The 16,003-nt window shown below is 47.6% G+C and overlaps 1 protein-coding gene across 1 annotated transcript in view; it reads right to left on the bottom strand.

Moving 5' to 3' along the window:
* LOC138489312 (zinc finger protein 84-like) overlaps positions 1 to 14,727 on the bottom strand; it is a 75,111-nt gene extending 60,384 nt beyond the window's left edge. Inside the window, exon 1 of the mRNA XM_069617012.1 lies at positions 14,633 to 14,727. The gene's annotated coding sequence lies outside the window, so the exon portion shown is untranslated. The remainder of the gene's footprint in view (positions 1 to 14,632) is intronic.
* Between the last annotated feature and the right edge of the window lie 1,276 nt (positions 14,728 to 16,003).

Raw genomic sequence — 16,003 nt, 5'->3', positions numbered from 1 at the left:
CGGAAACACTGGCACTATGTGCAACAGTGCTGGTGCTTCCGTCAAAGGCTGTGAGCAGCTGCCGTCCTGCCCGCCAGGTCTAACCTGGCGGGCGGGACCGCAGCTGGTCACAGAATTCGGAGTGTGCCAGTCCATTAACAACAGTGCTGGTAGGCTTATCGGCAGTGTTGTTACTGGCACACTCGTAATGAGGCCCATGGTCTCCAGTCTAGATTTTTGGGCAAAGTACCCAGGTGCCTTGTTCAAAGCCTCTCATCATGTTTTGGAGTTTTTCTCCCCACTAGCTGCTTCCTGTGTTTCCCGGGCAATTCTATCTAATTCTGTTTTCCAATTTTCATGAGGTTTTTTTGTACAAAGCTCTCAGAAGCCTGATTTCACTCCTAGATGCATCCTCTTTTTTACAATGAGGTAAAAAGTGCCCTGTTCTCTAATCTACAATAGTCATCAAACCGTCCTTTATCTTTCCTAATACTAATTGTCCTCTTGATGTCAAATAATTCCTTAATCTCCCTAGTATGTTTCCCATGTGTCAATACAGTTGTTACTGGGTTCTCCTCTTCGATCAAAAGGATCAGGGATTCTGGCAGATTGTGCTTCAGAATTTTCTCTCCTATTAGCGATTTGTTCGCAGATTCCCATCTTAAGCTTTTGGCGGAATCACCCCTAGACACGATCTCCATCAGATGTTGGATATTGTGGCTAATTAAGAGTCCCATATTCAATTAACGGACAGTACCAGACCAAAATTGTCACTAAAAAGTCTTTAATGGATGTGAAAATGCTTAATCTTTGGCCACAAATTAACTGTCACCAAGAAATGATTGATGGTGGAGCTACCTCTGGTACTCCTATACGTTACTGAACCCGATATGTCATCAGCCAGTCTACCATTGGTTGATCTCATCCCCATTTGTATAAGCCAATGCCAGAGTTTCATACCCTCAGAGCAAATTCTTGGGTCCGACACGAGAGGTATTACAATACCCAATGCCATGTCATCCTGAAGATCATATAAGACATCTGGCGGGCCATTCCCCAATCGAATGTTCAAATCCCGACCACAAATTAACATTGTGTCTTCATCAGGTAGCTTATTTCACATTCTTCAATTTCCCATTTGATCAAGGTAATAGAGTCCATCACATTTTTTGGAGTGGGACTATTGTAGATGTTTGAAACATATAATGGTTTTCCCCATTCCAAATGTTAATTCAAAAAGTTGCATTGGCACATCGGAATGCCTATCCAACTCAGTCATGATGCAACTCAGGGACAACTTACAGACGGTCACCAGCCCTACATAGGGTCTGCCTTTTCTTCCTTTTTGAGAAACAAAAAATAGGGGCCTTCCACTGGTAAACTTGAACATTTCATTGATCATAATTATGATCAGATTAACTTGGGGTGGGGATTTTGCATTCATTGTCCCCCCCTTACCATCATCAGTCTCAAAAACACTCTGTGCAAACATATCAAATTAAATATTTTGTATTTGTTATTATTATTTCTTAAGTAATTTAGTTTGGATATAATGGTTTAAATTTAAACCATGTGGGGAAAATAAAACCTTATTTGCCAAAAAGTAAACAAGGAATTCATTAATACATGAACCAATATTTCAAAAAACATATACAAGTCAACCTATGAACAAATCTCTAGAGTTATGAATAGGGTAAAAATGAATAGTCAATGCTTAAGTGGAAAAATGAGACCAGAAGTGGGTAGTAAAGATAGAGAAGAAATATCATTAGCGTAATAAGTCAAATAATATGGGTCATCAGTGTTATTTTGTATTGACCTCCGCCTTTGGTGATGAATGAATAAACACAAGAAAGGATCTTCAAAAAACAATGAATTTCATTTGGGGAACACGGGTGTGATTGTTTTCCCCAAATTGTTTCTCCTATTAGTTGTTATGCTCTATAAGTCACTTCATTATTTACACGGCGTAGAACTACATTAGGTTTTATATCTTCTTTTGATGTATTTCATTGAGTGCACAAAGGAACATTAATGCTTGTCACTCAGTATCAGACAAATTGTCCTTTTGTCGGAGGAGATTGTAAGTCATTTAAAAGGGTCTGCCAACGTGAAAAGCTTGATTAGCAAGATTAGCTGGGGCAGGTCAACTATAGACGTGATTCTCCCAGAGCAGGATACGTTTCGGCGGCTTTCTTGGTCAAGGACCACCTTCTTCAGGGCGTCAGTTAAAAACCCTGAAAGGACATACATATATGTTAAGGGTGTTTGGGCCTATGAAGGTATGGCAATAGGTAATGATGCCTCTACTGTGAACCCGGGGAATGACTTACCGTAGGGTGCAAACTCCATATGTCGTACCGCTGGGCGGGGGCAAGTGTATCCATTTGACGACGTGGACATCTAATTATCGGTGAGGACTGGTCCGGTTCTCTGATGTCAGACAGAAAGGGATTCAGAGCTACTTGTGTCTGGCTTCCAGTTCCTAAAAGAGGAAGTGGTAAGGTCTGGATGAATTATGGATTGATATTAGTACTGGGCTACTCCTTTTTATCCATGCTGTTAGGGGGCTGGTATTGTACCCGTGCCTACTGTAGATACTGGGGCATGTTTGTTGGAGGAGTGTAGGGCTTCCTAATTTCTTAGAAAGAAGTACATCGGGCTCAGTATTCAGCATTGCGGCGTACCCGTTTGAGGGAAATCCTTACTCATGGGTGTCTCATGGTGGCCGTGGCCTTACCCTTCAGATTGCTGTATCTAGGATCTGCTGGATCGGCTTCAAATCGAGCAGGCATTGAGCGGAGAGGAGAGAGCTCGCCAGCAGACACCTGCACACAACTCCCATCACAAAGGCAGAGCTAAGCTGGAGGATTTACACAAGTTTTGTAAATCCATTTATCGGACGGTGCTGGCAAAGAGGATCCCTAAAAAGGAAAGTAATCCTTGCAAGCACCGTCCGCTGAAGGCAGGCTGTTGGTGATAGTGCCTTTGTACAAAGCAGTGCCTGAATAGGAGCGTTCATTCATGGTTTACTTTCATAGCTGTCTCAGGGTTAGTTAGTAAAATAGTTCCAGCCAGGGAACTCTAAACCAAAATGTAAAAGACCATTGGCATTCATACCTCCTCTTGTTGAAGGACCAGAGCCTTTTCATTTGTGAATTCATGGGTGGGTAAGTATTTGTGCTGCGTTATTGACATGTGATGGGAATGTGCACACTGTTTCGGAGAGTGGAATGAGGAGATGTCACGTCATGGAGTTAGGTGGAGTGGCTGTAGTGCCTAGAAGCAGGCATGCTGGGCAACGTTTTCAGCAGTCTGGGATTGTGGACCGACTTGTGCCATTTTGCAACTGGAGTACATGTTAGGCTGGTATTAGGGCAACGTTTAAGGAAGCCTAGTATCCCGCGAGACTGTGTGGGGTCTGGAAATTGGTCAAAGCATTGCACGTGTGTTCTCAGAGTTGTGTGGGTCTGAAAAGGTTCAGATTGTGAGATTGCCTGTTCTGGAGGCTGCCCAAGGAGTAGTCTGGCCTCTAATGTTGGCACTGAAAAAGGAGTGTAGGAAGGAAGTTTTGCTGAAAGAACGTTGTGCATTATTTCTGTTTACCTGGTGTGTGATTGGCTTGGAGTGTTAGGCTTCTTGTTGATGTTGGCTTGGAGTGTCAGGCTTCTTGTTGGTGTTGGCTTGGAGTGTTAGGCTTCTTGTTGGTGTTGGCTTGGAGTGTTAGGCTTCTTGTTGGTGCTGGCTTGGAGTGTTAGGCTTCTTGTTGGTGTTGGCTTGGAGTGTTAGGCTTCTTGTTGGTGTTGGCTTGGAGTGTCACAGGCTTCTTGTTGGTGTTGGCTTGGAGTGTTAGGCTTCTTGTTGATGTCTGGAGACCGCCTTCGGGGCGTGCTCTCTACCAGGGCCCGCGTCCGCCTGGTGCATGTTGGCTGACCTACAGTGTAGCTCTTCATCTATTTGGTTCCTAAAATGTAGGCGTTTGGCAAGAGTAGTCAGGGTCAGGGGGCTGCGTAAGGACAGATGGTAGTGCCTCCGTCCAGTGCCAGTAGAGTGTGTGTGCAGCCATGGTTTAAGCTTAGGCATTTGGCACGTTTTGGGGGTCATCACAGCTTGCCATGAAGATGTATCTAGCTCCACCCATTGAGACACGCCCACGTCGCTCTGGCCACGCCCCTTCCCCAAAAAGGGGGGCGGGGTGAGAGAGTTCTCCCAGTAAATTTGCCCATTTCCAGCACTGCCACCATTGCACAATGTATTAACTTCGTAAACACTACAAGGGGGGTAAACGCCCAGCCTCGCCACCGATGCAGCACTCCTGCACCAAGATGGGAGTCCCTCGGCTCCAGCCTCCAGGGGTCCTAATATGAACCCCGCAATCACGGACAGGTTGCTCTCACCAGCCGCAAATGGAAGCATGGCCGAAGTATGATGAGAATTTCAGCCTCGGCCGCAGCGCCAGGATCGAGCGACCCTAATGCAGCACCGTGGGATCGGGTGGGTTCCCAGAATCCCACTCTGCGCCGCTCCGTGCTCAGCCACGCAGTACACCTCGCCTCTGCTGAGCTCTGCAGTACACCTCAGCTCTGCTCAGCTCTGCAGTACACCTCACTTCTGCTGAGCTTTGCAGTACACCTCGCCTATGCTCAGCTCTGCAGTACACCTCGTCTATGCTCAGCTCTGCAGTACACCTCGTCTATGCTCAGCTCTGCAGTACACCTCGCCTCTGCTCAGCTCTGCAGTACACCTCGCCTATGCTCAGCTCTGCAGTACACCTCACCTCTGCTCAGCCACGCAGTACACCTCGCCTCTGCTGAGCTCTGCAGTACACCTCAGCTCTGCTCAGCTCTGCAGTACACCTCGCCCCTGCTCAGCTCTGCAGTACACCTCCCCCCTGCTCAGCCACGCAGTACACCTCGCCTCTGCTGAGCTCTGCAGTACACCTCAGCTCTGCAGTACACCTCGCCCCTGCTCAGCTCTGCAGTACACTTCCCCCCTGCTCAGCCACACAGTACACCTCGCCTCTGCTGAGCTCTGCAGTACACCTCAGCTCTGCTCAGCTCTGCAGTACACCTCCCCCCTGCTCAGCTCTGCAGTACACCTCGCCCCTCCTCAGCTCTGCAGTACACCTCGCCCCTCCTCAGCTCTGCAGTACACCTCGCCCCTCCTCAGCTCTGCAGTACACCTCGCCCCTGCTCAGCTCTGCAGTACACCTCGCCCCTGCTCAGCTCTGCAGTACACCTCGCCTCTGCTCAGCTCTGCAGTACACCTCGCCTCTGCTCAGCTCTGCAGTACACCTCAGCTCTGCAGTACACCTCGCTCCTGCTCAGCCACGCAGTACACCTCGCCTCTGCTGAGCTCTGCAGTACACCTCGCCTCTGCTCAGATCTGCAGTACACCTCGCCCCTGCTCAGCTCTGCAGTACACCTCGCCCCTGCTCAGATCTGCAGTACACCTCGCCCCTGCTCAGCTCTGCAGTACACCTCGCCCCTCCTCAGCTCTGCAGTACACCTCGCCCCTGCTCAGCTCTGCAGTACACCTCGCCTCTGCTCAGCTCTGCAGTACACCTCGCCCCTGCTCAGCTCTGCACGGGCAGATGCACATATGCAGTACTGCTTCACCTAAAGGTAGCAGTGTCTTCAAAGTCTTATGTTTAAAATGTCACTTTTTTGTAAATGAGGTGTGTATTATTCAATGTGAAATTATTTTCTTAATATTATCAAATTCATCTTCTTGGTTTTGGATAAACAGTACATTATGCTAATGAGTTACATTGCTGGAATTAGGTGCAAGAACATATTTTAATGGGTAAAATAAGGATGTGAAAGTTTGACTGGCATTAAGCAACACCTAGTTTACATATAAATACATTATATATAGGCGACATTGAAGCAAGGTGTATTGGCAGTGTTCCCCAGTTCCTTGTTGTAATTGGAATCTCCCCTTTTGTATTCTGGGCTCAATGAGAGAAACGTGTCCAACTGGAGGGCATAAAGCAGTGTAACTGGGAGACACACCTTTTGAAGGTTGTGGAAGGGAGCAAGCCGGACTAGTGCATGCGATCTGTTAAGACTGTGCCACCCCCGGGAAATGACCAGTTACTGTTTCCGGGAGCTGGGGAATGTTATTCAAAAGTAATGCGTCTCTCTGCCTCTAGGGCGGGGCTATCATTAAGGGCTGAAATTGAAGGACTGAAGTACATGAAGCCTTCTGCCACTGTTTTGATGTAGTTGAATACAGAGATTGGTTACACAGCAGGAAACGGTCAATTTCTCCAGGGGGAGGACTAACCTCATGGTGGGTTCCAGTTCCATACGGATGGGTGCCACATGCCCGATGCAATTAGAGTACGGGCCATGATTCAAGCCGCTGACGATTATTTGTCTAGGATGCCCATTAGTAACAAGGAGGCGGACAATGGCGCAGAAGGTTTGGAAGTAGTAGTGACTTCGGCGGGCTCGCCGGCTATTTCAGACAATGCACGGGAAAAGGTAGGAATGGCAGATCTCAAGCAGGTGAGTGTTACAAAATGGCCACAGTAAAGAGAAGTTTGAAAAGTCGTTGTGGACCGGGGCCAAAGTAATGAACAAACACAGTGTAGTAAATGCAAAGGTGTGAAGGAACAGAAAGGTGTGTCCCCAGATAGGCTGAAGACAAACATTTTGTTGTTTGACAAGGACACTTAGGAAGCAGTTCTCCTTAATGCAGGGATCACCAAGCGTAGACAAGCATGCGTAGCACGGTCATGAGGAAAGTTACAGAAGTCAGAGTTGCTTGTTAAGTAATAACATTGAAATTAACCAAGAGGTACCTCGGTCAACTGTGGAAGTTCCTTCTGAACCGTAGGAGAAAGTGGAGATTATTATCACTGGGGATTTGAACTCATTGGGATGGACTGCCCGCTTTACTGTTCTGTTACTGAGCTAAGGGGCAAGAGTTTAAGGTAGAGTTGCAAGTCGAGTAACGTAGTTTACCCACTCGACCCATAGCGACGGGTGGCAAAAATGTTACCAGAGCTTTCTGTAAAATGGTGCATGTTGCCATAAGCCCACTTCTTGTTTGGTGCCCCTCTGCCACCTAGAGGCCAGTGAAGCTTGAATTTCACATGTACTGCAGTAAATGTCCAATACAAGTCTCAGAGCTCCCAGAATGCCATGGTACTCGCCAGCAAGGTCAAGCACCATAACAATGGTACTCGACCTTCATAAAGACGACTTGACTATGTGAGTGGTAAAGTAGATTTTGCGAGGCATGAGGGACTTCAAATACTGTAATCAAGCTCATGGACGAGGTGTTTGTTAGGGAGGACTTCCCGAGAGAAATGATCAGAGGATTCAGAAATTGCTAAGCCGCCCTTGTATCATCTGAGGAACAATGGGCTTTGTCGAGAACACTAATAAGGTAATTAAAGGGAGATTAAGTTGGCGTCAGAAAATAACTTTGAGTGGTTGGATTACATGGGCTTAGCACACCACACTGATTCTGTCTCCCACACCCAGAAGCCAGCCCTCCAGGCACCGTGCACCTCTCACACGTCTAACTTGCTTGCATATCCACCTCTTCCTCCAGGCCGCTACACACCCTTGTAATCCTCACCATTGCCATAGAAAAAGGGTTTTACCACAATCGTAGGAAATAGAAAAGGGGCTATTTATTTTTTGGGGGCAGGAGCCCATCTCCTGTCAAAGAAACATTCTTTGCAACTTTCTGCACCTGGAGGGGAGCAATGAGGTGCGACTAGCGATCACCCGCCTTGTTCAAGTGTATACAGGCCCCGTAACAGCACTGTACCCTCGCCTCACTCGGGCCTACCATAAGCTTAGGCTGGCTGCCAGTTACTGGCCAGGTAGGCCCCCTAAACTTGGGGTCTTCACTCAATGGTGCAGTGAGGCAACCCACGAACTGACTTCTAACACAAGAGCAATGTGGCTGATAAGAATGGCAAAATGGCGCAGGCGCAGGAGATGCGCCGAGGCTCCCGTAGACTCCAAGTTCCTGCGGAGGACTTGCAGGAAACAGCCGCTGCCAGGCTGAGTGCATGTCCCTTGTGAGACCTACTGCCAAAGTAGGTCTCTCTGTCATACACACGTGTTTTTCTTTTTACTAGAAACCGCGTGGAGTCGAGTGGTAACTAATGCTCGTACCCTGTGTGTACCTGAAAGACTGATTCTGTGACAGTGCAGAGCCCGGCAAAGAAATGTTCTGCCGGTACGTGTTTTGTCTTTGTGTAGCATCTCGAAGCATGCTCGTTTTTTTAAAAAACAGTGCTGAGAACCATAGCATCTTAAAATATATTGTTTGTTATAAACAATGTAATGTGATATCAGCTGTGGTATAATAGTCGCGCATACATACGTGTTTTTCCTTTTACTAGAAATCGCGTGGAGTCGAGCGGTAATTAATGCTCGTACCCTGTATGTACCTGGAAGATTGATTCTGTGACAGCGCAGAGCCCGGCAAAGAAAAGCTCTGCCGGTACGTGTTCTGTTTTTGTGCTACATATCGAAGCATGCTCAAGTTTTAAAAAACAGTGTTGGGAACCGTAGTACCTCACAATATACTGTTTGTTAACAAACACATCGACACTGACCGCCCTGTGTTTTCTTCTTGTCTGTGTTTCTTGTCTGTAGATAGGCAGGACCAAATTACAACGGAATTCCCTTAGTGGGACCAAGTGCCCATAGAAAGAATAAAAGCCATAACAATATAGAGGACTGACATTCCGGATGATTGCTGGTATGTTTATATGTCTCTCGGATTAAAAATCAAATACATGATATGAGCATGACAAAGTTGTTGATATGGAAAAAGTACCAAATTTGTCTGTAGGAGTAAAAAGGTGGTTTGTATGAATAAGATCGTTGCACTACCTCTCCTCTTTGTCATATTCATGTATGATATTCTCTCTAATAGCCCAGTGAAGGTTTGCTGTTAGTTGAGAATAAGTGAGTGATCATAGATATGTGGCACTTATGCACTCTTCCTCCACTGACAATAAGGATTGATAGGCTAAGCAACATGAGCCAATAAGAAATATAGTCTCCTAAATGATATGAGTGACACACACTGAGGTGCTAATGTGATCACATGGCTCCTATGTGTTTCTGTTGAAATAGACCTACCCACCCGAATTGCTAGAATGGTATAAACATCGGTTCTCTGCCATAAATACATGTGAAAAATAATATTAGGCTCTTTTTAGTAATTGATTTTCGTTCTCTTTGTTTTTAGATATACTGAGACGTTGCACATTTGATTGTGTGACAAGTTATACTTGTCAATACTGTGTCCTGAAGAAAGCCTTATCTATACGACTAAGTGTTATGAAATAAGGAAAAGTCGTTTACAAACATTAAGGCTGGAAACGTATTTGTGCACGTCGACACAAACAAAGTGGGGACGCCTTAGCAAAAACAATACCAGGCTATTGCAAAGTCACCCATTGTGCTACTAACATCACTATTGTCTGACTACAAAATATTATGTGAACACATCACAAGATTTGAACTATTGATTATATGTCTCTTTTGTGTTGTTTTATGTATAATGAGTTGTACAATTGTGACCTAATGGTCTGTTTTTATAAGAAAAATATAATAAATTGACGAAATATGTTTTGCTAGAATTGAGCCTATTATCTCTTTATATTTGCTAAAAGATTGATGGTCTGTGATCACTTGTATCTGGTGTGAGATCCAGTTATGTTGACCTCTGGTGAGGATATGTAATGGTAGTTTGTTGGAAATCCCTCTTATGTTTTGATGCCTATAGTCTGTGTACTGGTTATAATATTCTTAAATCTGATGTATGGTTTCTTGCAATTTAATTTTTAATCCTTGTCTCCTGCATTTGCTCTCTTTTTTCCTTTCTTCCTTTCTTTTTTCCCTTCTTCCACCTTGTTCTATTTTTAATATATATTATATTTTGAATTGATTGTGACAAATTGATTACTTTGTTTTGAATTGGTTGAATATGTGCAGATTTGATGGATTACTACTGTTCTTGTTCTTGTGTGCTAATGTGAAAATAAAAATTTTAAAATCCTAATGGATTTAGTAAACACAAATATGGCGGGTACAGTCTCCACACCCAGCCAACACGTGTTTCGACCCTCCGGATCTTCAATTAGGCTGTACACATATAGAAACACATATATGCACATAACAATGAAAGTACAATCACTGAGGCCAACACATGACCAACATTGCACCCCTCCACTTCTCATGAGAATCACCAAACCCTTCCAAGGAGTTATCACTTCAGTGCGACCTACTCAAGCGCTAGAGTCCTTCTGCCCACATGCATGCCAGGACCGCCCCCCTGCAACCACCGTGGCTACTCAGTCAGTCTTGGCAGTCCGCACGCCGAGCCAATGCACCGCCAGACTTTACCCCCCACCCACCCTGCCTTCATGCCCTACTTTCCTGTCTCCTTTGACCTCAGGGTACAGACAAACTGTGCAATGCTCGGATGCAAAGCTAATCACATTGCACCAGTTAATATCGAACATTTTACAGAAGGTATCAAGATGGGGGCTTGATTTAGCTGGAAGGGTTGCAACCTTCTGGCTGCAACCCACCCACCACACCATCACATGCACTAAACAAATGTGAATCTTGTGTTGGTAGTAGAATGCTCACTGTGGCCTAAACCAGAACGCCAGCTTTCAGTCTAGTGCCTAAGCTAGCATCTGCGGGACCAGAAGCCTCGAGTTCTAATCCCGCCTGGTACTAAACCATAACACAAGCTCTCAGTCTAGTGGCTAAACTGGCATCTGCGGGGTCAGAAGCCGTGAGCTCTAATCCCGCCTGGTACTAAACCATAACACCAGTGTTTAGTCTAGTGGTTAAACTGGCATCTGCAGGGACAGAAGCCGCAAGTTCTAATCCCGCCTGGTACTAAACCATAACACCAGTTTTCAGTCTATTTGCTAAAATGGCATCTGCGGGACCAGAAGCCACGAGTTCTAATCCTGCCTGGTACTAAACCATAACACCAGCTTTCAGTCTAGTGCCTAAGCTAGCATCTGGGAAACCAGAAGCCTCGAGTTCTAATCCCGCCTGGTACTAAAACATTAACACCAGCTTTCAGTCTAGTGGTTAAACTGGCATCTGCGGGGTCAGAAGCCGCAAATTCTAATCCCGCCTGGTACTAAACCATAACACCAGCGTTCAGTCTAGTGGCTAAACCGGCATCTGCGGGGACCGAAGCCACAATTTCTTATCCCACCTGGTACTAAACCATAACACCAGCTTTCAGTCTAGTGGCTAAAATGGCATCTGCGGGACCAGAAGTCGCAAGTTCTAATCCCGCCTGGTACTAAACCATAACACCAGCTTTCAGTCTAGTGGATAAACTGGCATCTGCGGGGTCAGAAGGCACCAGTTCTAATCCCATCTGGTACTAAACCATAACACCAGAATTCAGTTTAGTGGCTAAACCGGCATCTGCGGGGCCAGAAGCCGCGAGTTCTAATCCTGCCTGGTACTAAACCATAACACCAGCTTTCAGTCTAGTGGCTAAAATGGCATCTGCGGGCCAGAAGCCACAAGTTCTAATCCTGGTTGGTACTAAACCATAACATCAGCTTTCAGTCTAGTGACTCAACTGGCATCTTCGGGGCCAGAAGCCGCAAGTTCTAATCCTGCCTGGTACTAAACCATAACACCAGCTTTCAGTCTAGAGGCTAAACTGGCATCTGCAGGCCCAAAAGCCGCGAGTTCTAATCCCACCTGGTACTAAACCATAACACCATCTTTCAGTCTAGTGGCTAAACTGGCATCTGCAGGGCCAGAAGCCGCAAGTTCTAATCCCGCCTGGTACTAAACCATAACACCAGCTTTCAGTCTAGTGGCTAAAATGGCATCTGCGGGCCAGAAGCCACAAGTTCTAATCCCGGTTGGTACTAAACCATAACATCAACTTTCAGTCTAGTGACTCAACTGGCATCTTCGGGGACAGAAGCCGCAAGTTCTAATCCTGCCTGGTACTAAACCATAACACCAGCGTTCAGTCTAGTGGCTAAACCGGCATCTGCGGGGCCAGAGGCCGCAAGTTCTAACCATAACACCAGCTTTCAGTCTAGTAGGTAAAATGGCATCTGCGGGGCCAGAAGCCGCGAGTTCTAATCCTGCCTGGTACTAAACCATAACACCAGTTTTCAGTCTAGTGGCTAAACTGGCATCTGCAGGGCTAGAAGCCGCAAGTTCTAATCCCACCTGGTACTAAACCATAACACCAGCTTTCAGTCTAGTGGCTCAACTGGCATCCGCGGGGCCAGAAGCCATGAGTTCTAATCACGCCTCGTGCAACTGAACTAAACCTCTGCTTCTGGGCGCATCAGGTTTTAGAGATAAGTGAATTGCTGGAATTCCCTATTGACTGCCCTTAAACCTACAGTTGTGTATCTGCAACATGCTTGAACTTAATATGCCCCACTTTCACGTCTTTCTCCCCCAGACATGCGGGTCTCAAGGTCTGACGCACACACACCACCCACATGTTACCCTCTCTGGCCCAGAGATGTCGCGTGTAGGAATTTGTCGATGTTTTTTTTAGTGATATGCAAACAGTGTATGGAGTGCTAGAAAAGGACAAGGATGAGCGCGTGAGCGAGGCCTCGCCACACTTGAACCCCTGCCTCCAGCAGGCTCACCGTGCTGCCTCACACTGGAAGTTTACTAGCTACGCCCAGGCAGGCATCAGGGGAGGGCTGTCAGGAGTAGAGAAGCCCTGTGATGGGGGTGGGGGGTGTTAATGCATACATCATTGCATTTGGAAGGGCCTGTGCAGCCCTGGTATTTTGTTTGCATTCTGAGTCCTGAATGTCCCATTATAAATCCAGGACTAGGCAGTCCAGGATACACGGAAAGACATGGGACACGTTGGCATGTATAATATTAATGCAACTCTGGAAAAGTACACACTTTCCAAATGTTGTGTCTGCCATTTTTGGGGAGACTGGGGATAGGGTTTCTTTTGAAAGTGCACAGTTTGGTCCGCCACATGTAGTCGGTTCTACCAATTACATGTACGCACGTATGTGGGGGGTAGTGGGGACATTTCCAGTCCCTCCCCCTAAACAGAAAACATCACGGGTGGCAGTCAGATCAACCAACGTGCAGAGGTTCAAAATAAAGCCTTTGAGAACCCGTAGAGGCGAAATAAATACATGGGTGGGGAGAACAGGTGAGTAAAGGCAATAGTGACACACGTGGACAGGCTGCAGGCTGAGTGCACAGGCGCAAAGGCAATGTACGGAATGAGAGGCAATGTTGACACACGTGGACAGGCTGCAGGTTCAGTGCACAGGCGCAAAGGCAATGTACGGAATGAGAGGCAATGTTGACACACGTGGACAGGCTGAGTGCACAGGCGCAAAGGCAATGTACGGAATGAGAGGCAATGTTGACACACGTGGACAGGCTGTGTGCACAGGCGCAAAGGCAATGTACGGAATGAGAGGCAATGTTGACACACGTGGACAGGCTGTGTGCACAGGCGCACAGGCGCAAAGGCAATGTACGGAATGAGAGGCAATGTTGACACACGTGGACAGGCTGAGTGCACAGGCGCAAAGGCAATGTACGGAATGAGAGGCAATGTTGACACACGTGGACAGGCTGAGTGCACAGGCGCAAAGGCAATGCACGGAATGAGAGGCAATGTTGACACACGTGGACAGGCTGAGTGCACAGGCGCAAAGGCGCAAAGGCAATGTACGGAATGAGAGGCAATGTTGACACACGTGGACAGGCTGAGTGCACAGGCGCAAAGGCAATGCACGGAATGAGAGGCAATGTTGACACACGTGGACAGGCTGCAGGCTGAGTGCACAGGCGCAAAGGCAATGTACGGAATGAGAGGCAATGTTGACACACGTGGACAGGCTCAGTGCACAGGCGCAAAGGCAATGTACGGAATGAGAGGCAATGTTGACACACGTGGACAGGCTGCAGGCTGAGTGCACAGGCGCAAAGGCAATGTACGGAATGAGAGGCAATGTTGACACACGTGGACAGGCTCAGTGCACAGGCGCAAAGGCAATGTACGGAATGAGAGGCAATGTTGACACACGTGGACAGGCTCAGTGCACAGGCGCAAAGGCAATGTACGGAATGAGAGGCAATGTTGACACACGTGGACAGGCTGCAGGCTGAGTGCACAGGCGCAAAGGCAATGTACGGAATGAGAGGCAATGTTGACACACGTGGACAGGCTCAGTGCACAGGCGCAAAGGCAATGTACGGAATGAGAGGCAATGTTGACACACGTGGACAGGCTGCAGGCTGAGTGCACAGGCGCAAAGGCAATGTACGGAATGAGAGGCAATGTTGACACACGTGGACAGGCTGAGTGCACAGGCGCAAAGGCAATGTACGGAATGAGAGGCAATGTTGACACACGTGGACAGGCTGCAGGCTGAGTGCACAGGCGCAAAGGCAATGTACGGAATGAGAGGCAATGTTGACACACGTGGACAGGCTGCAGGCTGAGTGCACAGGCGCAAAGGCAATGTACGGAATGAGAGGCAATGTTGACACACGTGGACAGGCGCAAAGGCAATGCACAGGACAGGGCAATGGATCAAGTACTGTCACAGCAGACCGCCTACAAGCACAGTGCATGCGATGCAGGGTGACACAAGGGCTCTTACCGTCGCTGCAATTCAAGAGAAACGTATTTAAAATCTGAATATCCTGCGCTACAATGAACAACAAATCCGAGCGCTTTGCTGCCCCCAGTCTGTCCGTGTGATTATTCCAGCTTCTGCGCATGTGCAGATGATACATCGCAACCTCCCACTTATGCATAATAATGACTCCTGTTCCAGCTGCCCCTCCCCTCCCCCAGTCTGTGCTTGCTTCAGCCTCTGTGCAAGTGCACATGAACCATAGCAATCCCCCACTTGCGCATAATAGTTACTCCTGTTCCAGATACCCCTCACCCCCCCGTCTGTGCATGTGATTAGTGTTTCAGCCTCTGCACGTGTGCGCATGAAACATCGCAACCTCTCACTTGTTACCTATTGCTAGGCCAAAGGAGGGTCACACGTCTTTATTATATTTCTACAAACCGTTAACTGGCGCTTCTCGTGCCTTACCCATAACTCCCCATTCCCTAACAACTACGTCACTGGCTCCGCCTTTCCAACGGCCGGGGCCAACATTAACCCTGGAGTGGCCGGTAACAACACCCCGGACAATATATCCGAACATCAACTTAACATTCTTCGACTAGTCGCGTCGGTTTCTTGATTGTTCGAGACGTGGTCTCCCATCTTGGGCTACTGACCCCGATGTGTTCTGGGTTTCCATGTCTTGGTCTGTCCCTCCAGGATCTCCCTCAGGAGGGGTCCACAGGTCATCTCTCTGAGCCCATGGTTCCGGGGTAACAGGTCTTTGAGGTATCTCTGTATCTTCTCTCTTGATGTAATGTCTGAACTGCTGACAGTGGCCCTCATTTCGACCCAGGCGTTGGACCATGGTACTAATAGCACCATGGTCCATGCCGGTAACTTACTGACTCCGCCATGGCGGAATGGGGAATTACCGCCCCATTCCGAGGTTGGCAGGGCGGTAATTCCCCATGCCGCCATGGCCCTTCCCCATTCCCATTTTTGCCCCATAGTGCAAAATGGGGAAGGCGCTAAGTATGGTGCCACAAATTGCGGCACCGTACTTAGCACCAAGGTCCCTTTGCGGGTTGTTTTTTTAACGCCTGCTGAAAGCAGGCGTTAAAGTGCCACCCGCAAAGGGACCTCGTAATCAGGCGTTATGGATTTAACGGCGCCGCCACCTTTTATGGCGCCGTTAACCCCTTAACGCCTGGGTTGTAATGAGGGCCAGTTCCTTGTTATGGCTTTATCTTGATCTTCGGCTGTCACCATCGTCCCTTTCACTGCAGTGACCCTCATGGGGCTTTTGGTGAACCACGAATCTGTCTTCCTGGGCGCTGGCTGTTGTACGAGGACTTCATCACCTATGTGGAAGTCTCTTGGCACTGCTCTGGACCGAGCATCAGTATC

The sequence above is a fragment of the Ambystoma mexicanum genome, chromosome 9, assembly GCF_040938575.1.
Source record: "Ambystoma mexicanum isolate Mex_15411 chromosome 9, UKY_AmexF1_1, whole genome shotgun sequence".
Taxonomy (NCBI): domain Eukaryota; kingdom Metazoa; phylum Chordata; class Amphibia; order Caudata; family Ambystomatidae; genus Ambystoma; species Ambystoma mexicanum.
This window is presented reverse-complemented; position numbering and strand designations above follow the sequence as displayed.